Below are 12771 nucleotides of genomic sequence, written 5' to 3'. Positions count from 1 at the left end.
GTGGCGAAGCTTTCCGGATATTGTGTGGAATTGGCAATTGAAAAGGAAATTTGTATTGTCTTCCACATGGATATTAGAGTTGTGCGAATATCGTTCGAATCGAATCAAATATTATTTAATTTCAAATCGATTATTATGTGGGTTTCGATTCGACGAATTCTTAAAAAAGTCGAATTATTTTGGGACTTGATCAACTTTAGATTCATAAGTTAAAATTATCCGCACCCCTAATATATATATATATACGTAACCTCTATAGATGGAATTTTTCATACAAGTTTAACACTGAGAGTATTTACCCTAACAAAAGGCGTCCTGAGGCCTTTTTTCGACTCACTTTTAAGCTCCGGATTAGGTTTCTATATGTTATAGGTCAATGATCTTTCATTTTAAAGGTACTTGTATTGGTAGCATACGCAGCAATCATACAAGGACTTCAACACTATATTACAGTTGTGGTTCGACCAGGACGACGGCGACCAGGCGAGCAGGCGACCAGGACGAATATGGAATAAGCAATTTGTACAGAGAATAGAGATTACAACTAAGTATAAAAAGAAATAAATAATTTAACTTTTAATAATTTGAATAAATAAATAAAATCGACAAATGAAAAGCTACAATAACAAATTTCCAGCAGGCTACACTTACAAAATGGAATGAATTATTTTAATACTAGATGTCGACCGTGGCTCCGTTTGCGCGGAATAAAATAAAAACTTAAGTAGTAGTCTATGTGTTCTTCCAGGCGATCTGGAGATACCTTCTAACAAGCATCCATCCATCCAAAGTAATAATTTGAGTAACATTAACTCAATTGAATTATCCCTTATCATTTTTTATTATTATCGTAACAGGATCGTTATAGTTAAACTCTACGAGACCGCAATCTCGATGACATAATATTTGCTTTTTGTTATCCATTCATACAAAAAAATTAAAATCTCGTGACCAACTTTATCTTTTTATTACGTCAACTTTAAAACAATTTTTCCTGTATCGTGTGTTTATAAATTTGCTCATGGTCAGCAGTTAGTTAATCTAAATCACGAATGCAATAATTTTTTGGATGATTTAAGTATGTTACTAAAAATGTAATTAAGATAGATCACGATTTTTCTCGATCACAATTTTAAATAACAGATTAATTTACAATCTAGAACGTTTTCAATACATTTTCGATTGTTGGATCTTATTTTTCAAATTGGATCAAAGAAGACTCCTTAAATCTTGATTTAAATTGGCTAAACTTTGATTTACAAACTACAAAACAACCCAACTCATCCTAGCATCGTATCGCACGAAAATTACAAAGCAAACTACTAACTAAAGTAATTTAAATGCACGTGATTTTGACTTGATTAAGGTCTTTGATATGCAAAATAAAGGTCAGTTTATTTTAACATGACGACTTCAGTTTTAGTTTTGAGTACGAAGAGTAATTCGATTTTCTACTTACTAATATTATAAATGCGAATGTTTAAATGGATGGATGGATATTTGTTAGAAGTTACACAGCGGTCAAAGAGATGTCACTGAAATTTGACATAGATATAGAATACTAGCTTTTTCCCGCGACTCCGTCCGCGCGGAATAAAAAAATAGAAAACGGGGTAAAAATTATCCTATGTCCTTTTCCTGGTCCTAAGCTACCTGCCCACCAATTTTCAATCGAATCGATTCAGCCGTTCTTGAGTTATAAATGGTGTAACTAACACGACTTTCTTTTATATATATAGATATATAGTCTGGAAGAACACACAGGCTATGTGAGTTGTGGGCATCATATTAGTAACCTTATTAATTATTATTTGTATAAAACATTTGCGTCACTTTTGCTGATTCAGAACTAGTCAATTATTATTTCACGAATTCGTGAGTTTGGAACTATCTTGGGTCTTTATCAAGGGTGTTAATAACGGGTCAAATAAGAACAAAGGGTAAGACGTAGGATTCCTTAGACTGAATATTTGTCTTATTCCTCTGTTTAGTTTTTTTTTGTAACAGAACAAATTTTCTTTTCTTCGAAACGAATAAATAAAAAGTCTTACTCATTTCTTTAATTTTTGTCTGAAAATAACGTAATTTAAAGAATAGACTATTATTTCATTATTTTATCAAATTACACAAAATGCCCTGGAGCGAAAATAGAATATTAATTTCACGCGAGATTGAATCGCTTCAGATTTCTCAGTACTTATTACAATAAAAACGTCACGAAGTTTTTTGTGATATCATTAATTCAAAAGAACATAAATTTTCATTTGATTTTTTTTACTATTATCTATATACTAAGTAACTATTGAATACAAAAAGGTCAAGAACGAGACAAAAATCACCGCATCGTAAGCACGCTGTGGCATATCTGTTAGGCCACTCGTACACAAGCAACGTAAATTGTCGAAACTAATATAGTATGGTTGCATGGCGAGAATAGCCTTGTACGCACTCGATATTAACTGTATAAATTTACCCCATCTTAAAAACTTGACTTTACTCACTAATCTTTAGAAACAGGTTGCGAGCTGCCTTTGGTGATGACAGATAGAAATAGAAGACGCGCGCTGCGTACAAATCTTTACGACGTTGGATTGCAAGTCGCTTAGCGACTAAACTCGCCAGCTTTCGAAGATTTACGAAAGGCTTTATTCAAGCGATGACCAGTTTAAACAAATCTTAATTCGATTAATTACAATATGTATTTGTATGTAGCGATGACATAAGTAGAGGAGTGTTTATCCATCGAAGCGTCTCTAATTTAATTGATTCTCCACTGACTCAGATTAGAGGATATCGATCTAGTCTTGCTCACAATTATATTACATTGAAGGACATCTCTCATCAATTATATAGCAATACGGTATTAAGATGACGAATTTTAAATACACGAGAGAGGTGTGTCAGAACCGCGCTAGAAAATCCGCAATCTTTGCCAACTCTTCTGGGTTACGAGCGTGAGTTACGTTGTTGTTATAACCTAAAATACTTATTCATGTTATCTATACATGGTTCATCCCGTCACATGTTTCATACCCAGAAGCCTATGTTTTTCTTTCTTCGATAACTTTTTCTGTAGCATAAATATCAAAAAAAAAATCAAAAGGAAAGATAAAGTGCGTGACACTTTTTCTTAACAAATACTACTTCAAATCTAGTTCAATATTTCGATGTAGACTTTATTTGGAATACAAATGTAATGCGGAAACCAACCAAGTGCTTAAATATTTATTCAAGCGAAAAGAATTTTCAGAAACATAAATATCAGGTGTGTTCTCGTATAAAATGAGATGATATTTAAAAATAAATTTTATTACTTTAATAACAAATTAAAAATATCCGTTAAGAACTTTTCATAAAAATTTTTGAGTACCAAGTCTAAAATTCAAACTGACAATTCATGCAAATTTGTGAAATACGCGAAAAATGTAATAAAGCATAAAACTCTAAACGTCAAGTCAGGGGAAGACCTTTGTGAATAAAAGACGGCTTAGGGAATCGCTGTGTGATCGAATTGATTAAATATAATTCAGCTGAATGTGTAAGGGATTTTTCGAATGGAGGTCGAAAACGATGCCTTTCCACTTAGAGTATCGCACAACAAACTTTTAACGAGCAAAATTTTAAATAATCTCACTGACTGACGTACACAGAGAAGATAATCGGTCGACAAAAAAAGACACTTTGAATAGATTTCTCATACATAACCTATACTAAGGGGGTACATAACATCTTTGAAAGAGGTCGTAAGTGGAATATTATTAAAGTTATAAATGAACTGTGAAGGAAAATTATATTTCCACTACAAAAATTACTAAGGAAATTAGACAAATCAATTACAACTCTTTGACTAAAATGGTATACTGACGGTCACTCCTATTAATATTATAAATGAATAAAAATTATGAATATCAGAAAGTTTTGAAAGGGGAAGGACATCGCTGCCTCATGACCAACGAATCAACATAAATTATAACTTTTATATGAAACAGAAACGATTTATGCGCTAACTTGTGACGTGAATCGTATGCAAAATGGCGTATGGAAAAACTTTACCAATTGACATACTATAAAAGTGAATGAAGTTATTTTTAAAGCCAGATTCGTTTTATATTAAAGTAAAAAAAGATAACCTAATACTACTACTTGCCCTACACTATTATGCCGAACAGTCATCGACAAAATTTGTATTCAAATATGTGCAGCGCCTCTATCGAGCGTAAAGTACAACAAAAAAAAATCACACTTATTTTGGCATAATTATCGCTGACGTTACGAAGGCGATTTTTACAAATATTCGTGTTAGGCCCACAGTAAAAACCGTGATTTACTACTCGGCAAAAGACATATAATCCCTCTCATCCTTTATAAAAAAAAATGGGATATCCCAGTTTTTACCAGTATATGTATTATTTGCTTGAATAACTAATGCTTTTGGTGGACATATAAGTTGGTTTTTTAATGGGTTTATATGTATTTAAATCCCATAGTGTCAGCAAGGAGCCTAAAGGACTGAAGCGATTTATTAAGGATTTTTTTGTGAATAAACGAGTCCAATCTCATTCGACATACTTCTATTACATCGCAAAATAAATTTTTCGATTTTTTCGAGTATATTCAAAAATTAAAAAGTATTATGTACAAAACCACACAATAGATGGCGCTATCCATTAGAGTCTCAATCAGTCGGGATTTTTTTTTAAATCAAGGTTAGGTTATGAACAAGTTGTTCTATAGAAAAAACTAACGTTTAAAGTGTTCAAATTAAAACAGACAGTTTAAAATTAGAGCGCTAACACATCGACGGTTCATCATTTAGACCGTCAGTAACACGACAAGATTTAATTAACGACCGGAATTATTGTGACTGCATAACGTCATGTCGACTACGGACCACTACGTTTGTCAGGTCCCAAAATGGAAAACAGTGAAATGACATACAATGAGATGAAATTTATTGTCACTCGACGATCCAAAATTCATTTTCAATTCAACATACTGATCTACACAGATCCTATTTGACACTTTTTAATGAAAAAAACTCTTAAATGAAATAAAATAACTACGTTATAATTCTATTCAGTCATTTGTTATACGCGAAACAAATACCAGTAACAGAAATCCTTAAGAATTGTTGACGAACTAAATACCGTGGGTTTTTGATACCAAAATCTCCGTTTAAAACATATTGCTATCTCTCTGTTGTCAAACATAATGCCAGGGATATCTTTTATACAGAGATTTTGGTCTCGGAAACCTACGGATAGAGAAATTAATAATGATGATGTCTTTACAAAATTAAAACGTAGTATATCGCCATTATTTAAAAATAGACTTCATGATAAAATAATAATAGACGGATTGAAAAAAAAAACTCAATAAAACAATAGTGCCGCAAACCAGGTCGATATTTTCTATCTGCAGTAACGCATAACCAATTACTTCAGATGTATCATTATTATGCAATTTGTAGTGAGTTGAGTATTTGTCATGAATCCATTGTACAAACTGTTAATTGGATTAAATAAAAATTATCTTTATTGCAGACATCATTCAGTTAAACAGTTTTTAAACCCAACACTTTTTTTTTAACTAAAAAATATATATTTTTAAATTTTCTAGCAATAAACGATCAAATAGTTTAATCAAATTAGCAAATAACTAAAATATTCAGGTATCAAACATTTTGAAAAACACTTATTATTTCACCAAAAAAATTTCGTTTATTGGTAACATTATATTTTGATCTATAATACCTACAAATGTTTAGATGCATCTAATAACTAATATGAAATTGCCAATAATGCCATGGGATAAAGAAAGACGTACACACTCGAGGCAGTTCTCGAGTATAACAGTGACAGTTCCAATCCCTCGAGAATAAGTAACTTGATACTTATGAAATATAACATTATTGACAACATAATATACTGTAGTGGGGGCGCCCTTACAGCTTTTAATATAATTGAAGTAAAAGTTCTTCCAATAGGTACAGTCACTTTCATACGCGGTATTCCAGATACGGCAAATTTATGTGGGCAAGCTATCTTATCCGACGTTCTTACAGTGAAGGAAAACATCGTGATGCTGCACATATCTGAGAAGAAATTCAAAAGATATGTGTGAAGTCAACCCGCACTTGCCAGCGTGGTTGACTATGGCCTAGTCACCCCTAACTTGGGGTAGGCTCCGAGCCCCTCAGTGGGGACGTATAGTGAGCTGATGATGATGAAGCTAATATTTAAAATCACAAAAGATATAGAAAATCACCTAAAATAATAAACATGACAAGAAAGCTATAGCGCGAATTTGACCTTTTGACCTTTGCTTGTGACCCTTTTTTAACATTGACATGAGGACGCTAGTGAGTCTTTTAACTTAGTTTGACATATGCCCAACGGGTCAGTTAATTGATGGTCGATAGCAAAATAATTGTCTTGTACCTCGCAACTAACCTTAAAACTTCCTAACTAACCTCACCTTAACTCCGCCTCTTTTCACAAATATACAATTAGGCTGCTACCGAATAACTGTAGGTTACTTGCATTGTACCTCTGACTATTATATATTGGATAGGCTATTGTATTAAAATAGTAGTTGTATATTGTAGTTTCAACGTTTATTCAAGGCAAGGTATTACGAAAAATAATGTTATCATTTGGACCACCGATAATTCCGTAAAAATAAAATTATATGTCACTTTTAGTTCAAGGACATAGTTTGGTTTTAAATTGTAAAGTAAACCGCATAAGTAAGGTTAACATAAATGCATCGGCTAGACGGCTCCAAGCACAGAATGCAAGCACAGAGCGGCGAAACTCCATTAGTAGACGCATTTGCAAATAATTGCTTATTCAGCTTGAATTACTGCACATCGAAGAAACATTAGTAGATGAAACTAAAAGTAATTTGTTTACCGAAAGAATAAACTATTTTTTTTTAATTTCTCCCCGCGACTTCTCCCGCGAAAAGCATACATTTTTAAAATATCCTGAAATACGTATTTAATTGTTTATATTAGGGATGCAACGGATGTCTGTTTCCGTTTCCGCAAGTGCGGAAGTTCCGCACGCTTTTCAACATCCGTTTCTGCTTCTGTTTCCGCAACTTTTATAACGGAGATAAAACGGAACTTTACGACGGCTGAGAGATCCAAATGCGCGGCGCGAGACGCGCAGTCCGTGCGCGACCTTTCGGCACTTGTCGCATTTGTTTGTTTACGTACTATTTTGTGAATTTAAGCGCGTAATATTTTCTGCTGCTGTTTGAAACAATCAGTTTCTCTTGCTGGAGTAAACTGTCTAGTTGTTGTCCATATAAAATTTGACAACTTGCAAAATGTGACTATTTCATACTTACGAGTTATTAAATTTACTTTTGAATAAGTGATAACCATGTAATATATCATCATCATTATATAGTTAGAAATATATTTGTCGTTTGTCAACACGAGTGGTTTGGCGAACTTTAATTTGTAAATAGTGTAACTTTGTTTCCTGAAAATAAATTTTAAAAAACGCGTATTTTAACTTATTGCAGCGCAGTAAAAATACAAATATTGAAGGCTAAAGGACACCGATATCCAATGCCTTAATAAATTAAAAACGAATACAAACTGTTTTTACCGAAAAAATTTTTTTTGTAAATATGTTTTTTATTATTATTTACACTTCTGTTTCCGCATCCGTTTCCGTTTCCGTTTCTGCTAAAATTTATTTTTGACATCTGTTTCCGTTTCTGGTTCCGCTAAGACACTTCCGTTGCATCACTAGTTTATATAGAAAACAGTTTTCTTAAGAAGTTTTAGGAATTAATTTATAAAAATTATTTTTTATTTCTCGGCTACATAATAACCGAAATCTCTGTGGTCAATTTTGCAATCAATGGATTTTAGAAACCTTGCACTATCAATTATTACCATTCTAATTACAAATACGCTAATTTTGTAGGTTTGTCTCGAATCAATGTCAATTTGCTTCACTTGACCTTAATTAGGAATCGAAAATAAGTACTTCGATGAAACCGCCTCTTAGCAGCCTATATTCAATACTTTGCGAATGTGCCTCATTTCCTGTGTTTCGTTCCATTAAAAAGTACTTTATAAGGAGAATCTATTGTTGCTCTAAAATATAATTCGATTATGTTACGTGTGGTGAGGAAATTGAATATTGATGCTCTTGTAGTCAATGTCTAAACCCATTCTAAAGCAAATTCACGATTATAGAACTCACAAAAAAAGTCGAATGGAATTTCTATATGTTGTTATAGCTATATTTGAAATGTTATTAGCCCTTAAAACGATATTTTAAAGGTGATTGTTAAAGAAATTATCATGTATAAATTATATAAATTAGCATCGTCTTGTTATGAATGTTAGAACAAAGTATTTAATTGGCTATTTATGAAGGCTGCATATTCCCACGCGCGAACAAACAAAAACCTATATTTCCACATACGAAGAAAAATGGTTTATCTAATATATAAAATTCTCGTGTCACAGTTTTCGTCACCGTACTCCTCCGAAACGGCTTGACCGATTCTCATGAAATTTTGTGAGCATATTCAGTAGGTCTGAGAATCGGCCAACATCTATTTTTCATAACCCCCCCCCCCCATTTTTTAAGTGCGCGCGGACGGAGTCGCGGGCGACAGCTAGTAATAGATAAAATAAAAGTTGAATACTTTCACGTACTAAGAAGATAAACTTGCACTCAACGATTATATCGTGTAATCTAATTTAACTTCATACTATTATCTTAAATGAATTGTTGCGTAAGAACAACCATGTTCACTGTCAGTTAACTATGAGAAATATAAATTTAAAAAATAACGATTCTTCAATGAATCTACACAATATTTATGCATTTTTTTTATATGGTGACAGGTTCAGTCCCTACATCATCTCTCTGTCCTTATCACACTTATGTAGGGTCCGCGCACCAGGTTTAATTTATTCTCTCTTATGAATCTTGAAATCTTAGTAGCAAATAAATAACAATGAAATCTACTTTACAAATCTAGGGCAATATGTAGGATAAATTCGCAAGGGCTAATAGGCGTAAGCATTTTCCTCACATAAAAATATGCATAATGGGAACACACGATGCCGTGGAATATAACTTAAGCGGTAAAAAATGATAATTCAAGAAGCGTTCCCAAATATGTTAACGCTGCCGCGACTAGTTTACAAGGAAAATAATTTAACTATAAATTACCAACAAGTGCAACCAGCTCCGCATTATAATGCAATATCGGTTAACATCATTTAACTAAATTCAATGCACGAGTTAAGAGGATGTAAACAAGATTGCATGAACATAGACGGTGTGTGGCAACAACAGAATACCGTCTAAACTAAACAATAGAACCTAGTATTAAAATAATGCTCCATAGACTGTTAGCAATTATTTATGATTATGTATTCATTCACATAAATTGAAAACATTATCCTTCTACAAATCATTAATAATTAAAGATAAAGACTTGAAATTGAGAAGGCGGAGTAGCAGATATGGTTATACATAAATATTTACTTGTTTTAGTAGAAAGAGCAATAATAGATTCATACTAAAATTTCACAGAAACCAACAAAGTTGAATATAGAAAACAGCTAAAACACTAACGTACATATCGCCTCTTTACAAGAACAACGTGATATTTTTAAACCACAAATTTAGAGGAAAGCAATTTTTAACATTTAAATATTGATAAATTCTAAAATATTGATAATTTTACCGTCGGAAAACAATAAAATTGTTGCGGTAATTAATGTGTAAAATTAATTTATCAACGCTTGAATTGTTTGAAATTGCTCTCCTGTAAAGTTGTGGTTTTAAAAATATCACGTTGTTCTTGTAAAGAGGCGATATGTCCGGTGTCGGCACCGACTAGTTTCGAACCCATCGGGGGCCCTTCATCAGGGTGAATGGGTGGTATTATTTTGCGGACGCGGCCCTTTGCTCACTATATTATTAGTCACTTTCTATATTAATTAATAATAATGTCTCTCAAGTTTGAATAAATTAATAACAAAATTAAAATGATGATGAGCTTCCAGTTTTTTTCTAGAAAAGAACAATGGAATAGATAAGAATGGAGGATAGCACGTCGGTGACAACTTAACATAACAGAGGCAATATGGAATGCCATTAATGTTATATTTAGATTAGCTTATTTTATATCAAAAGGTGACAGACGAGCAAATGGTCATCTTAATTAAAATAGTGAAGCGACCTCTGCCCATTGACATACGCAATTTCAGATGTTTTTTTTTTTTGAAAAAATAAAGCTTTGTTTTTGAAAAGAAACTTTTTTTACTTTTGGCAGTTTATTAAAATATGTAATTATATCTCGTTTTTGTTGTTTATTTTGGTGAAACGCAAATTTTCCTAATTTTTTTAAATAAAATTAAAAGTTGGCTCAATTACTATCGATGTAATTTAGTAACGATTCTGTAACTTACGATTTCGTATGAAAAGCAACTATGGAATTGTAATTTTTCGCGATACAATGTTATTGTTTAATCATTCAGTAAGGACTCTACCAAACCTTTTAATGAATTTTATTTCCTATCTCCCTTTACGTTGTATCCCTTTTTCAAGTTACCGTAGAACCTTAAATTGCTACGTTACTACTAATTCAAAGCACTACTCAAGCACTTAATTACTTAAATTAACTTACATTTTCACTTAAAATAATATAACAAAGACTTTTAAAACTTTAACATGTCTTTACACAACAAAATTATACACAATTGGTTACATTATCACACAAGTTTCACAATAAAAACTCTTAAACTTTGTGTCTTTAGTAAACACATGCACTCTCGTCCACCGCCGCGACGTAACTGAAAAATATTTGTATCAATACAATTTGAGTGATAGCATAATCTCATTTAATTCTCTCATCAAGAGAGGATTTGTTTTGGCGGGAAATTGAATTATTAAATTAAATTTGTGATACAGAAACCGCGATAGTCGAGTTGTTGAACGATCGACATTCGAAACTAACCACCGGATCTAATTTAAAGTTGAAAAAATAAGGAAGGAAATAAAAAATAAAACTTTTTTTAACTTTCCATATATTGTTCGTATAAACTTTATAAATACAAGCGTTTTACATTTAACTGCATTGGTTAACAATAGTCATAAATGGACATTGAAAGCGTTTTTATACCACGACACCAACACTACTATATTTGTGACTACAAATGTTTACTTAAAAGTAATAGTGTAACACTTACTGTAGGTTTCTGAGACCGAAATCTCTTTGAAATATATTTTTATCTCTATTTATTCTAAGATAATGATAGAGATGGCTATGTTTTGTACAGATATTTTGGTCTCAGAAATCAACAATTAAAATGTTGGACTTGATAAGATCGGTAAAAAATTACAAATATATTATAGAAAAAAAGATAAAAAAATAAATAAAAAATAGATGATGCTTATATATAATTACAAGTGTTTAGAAGTAATATTTAAAAAGAATTTTATCATCAAAACAGCCAATTTCTCTACAAAGTATTTATTGCAAAATATTTATTTTGGTTATATTAATAGACTAGTAGACAAATAACAGCCAAAATCTTTGAACATAAAATAATTTTTAACACTCAAACAAACTGTAGTTATAGAAAATATAAATTTATAAAAAAGTAAAAAAAAAATATTTTTTTCCCCAAAACTTCGTGAACAAATATCTAAAATTAGTTCGGAAACATATTATACTTTATCATAATAAATAACAGAAATTTTATATAAATACAATAAACGTTTGTAAATATTACGAAATTAATTAAAAACTAAATCCATTTTTGTTTTTACGACATAAACCAACTTACCGTGGATTTCTGAGACCAAGATCCCCTGAGAGAAAAATGAGGTTAAAATATGTTATCTCTGGTTTCTTAAAGATAATGACATAGATGACGACATGTTTTATACAGACTTTGATCTCAAAAACATTTTCCAACAATAAGCAATAGCACCGGATGCGAATTAACTATACTTTTTTAACAACATTATTTTTTCCATAGATATATTTACGCTTAATAATAGTTTGCTTTAAGCTTTAGAAATAACAAGAAATCATTGGTGCATATTTATATGAGGTATAAATTAAAATCCCTATTTCACGACCGAACCCAATATTCTATTCTTAGGATCGATCTGTTTTTTTTATTTTACGGAATTAATTAATCGCCAACAATGTTTTAAAAATATTTATTACGTATTCAAGTGTATTTATTTTCGGCTTAACGATATAATTTATTATTTAATGAACACACGATTTTCGTTATAAAAATTTACCAAAAGTTCTGTTTTTTAAACGATTTCATTAAATAAAAATAATACAGATTGTAATGTTTTCTATGAGCATTTAAAATTATTTCAAAATATAGAATCAAAAATATTATATTTTAGGTTACATATAAACACAGAGGTTTAAATAAATAATATTTGTATGTATAATTGTACATAAAAAAATGTGAGATTCATTTTTGACTTATATTTACTACCTTTATTATTTAGAACCTTTCAAAACTCCATAAAATATTAAATAAACCTATGTATTAAATGTTTTAATTTAAATTGTTCTATCTTTTCCTTTATTAAGTAATGTAAAAAATTATATCAACCCAAATAACTTATTTGTAAGACAACAATATCATTCATATATACGTAGGAATTAGGAACCTAAAAAGTAGTCAGGGACATTTATTTCCTACCCACCAGTAAAATGTCATTTATCACCCACAATGTACTAAGATCA

This window comes from Papilio machaon, chromosome 3 (genome assembly GCF_912999745.1).
Source record: "Papilio machaon chromosome 3, ilPapMach1.1, whole genome shotgun sequence".
Classification (NCBI taxonomy): domain Eukaryota; kingdom Metazoa; phylum Arthropoda; class Insecta; order Lepidoptera; family Papilionidae; genus Papilio; species Papilio machaon.
Note: the sequence above shows the minus strand (reverse complement) of the source record.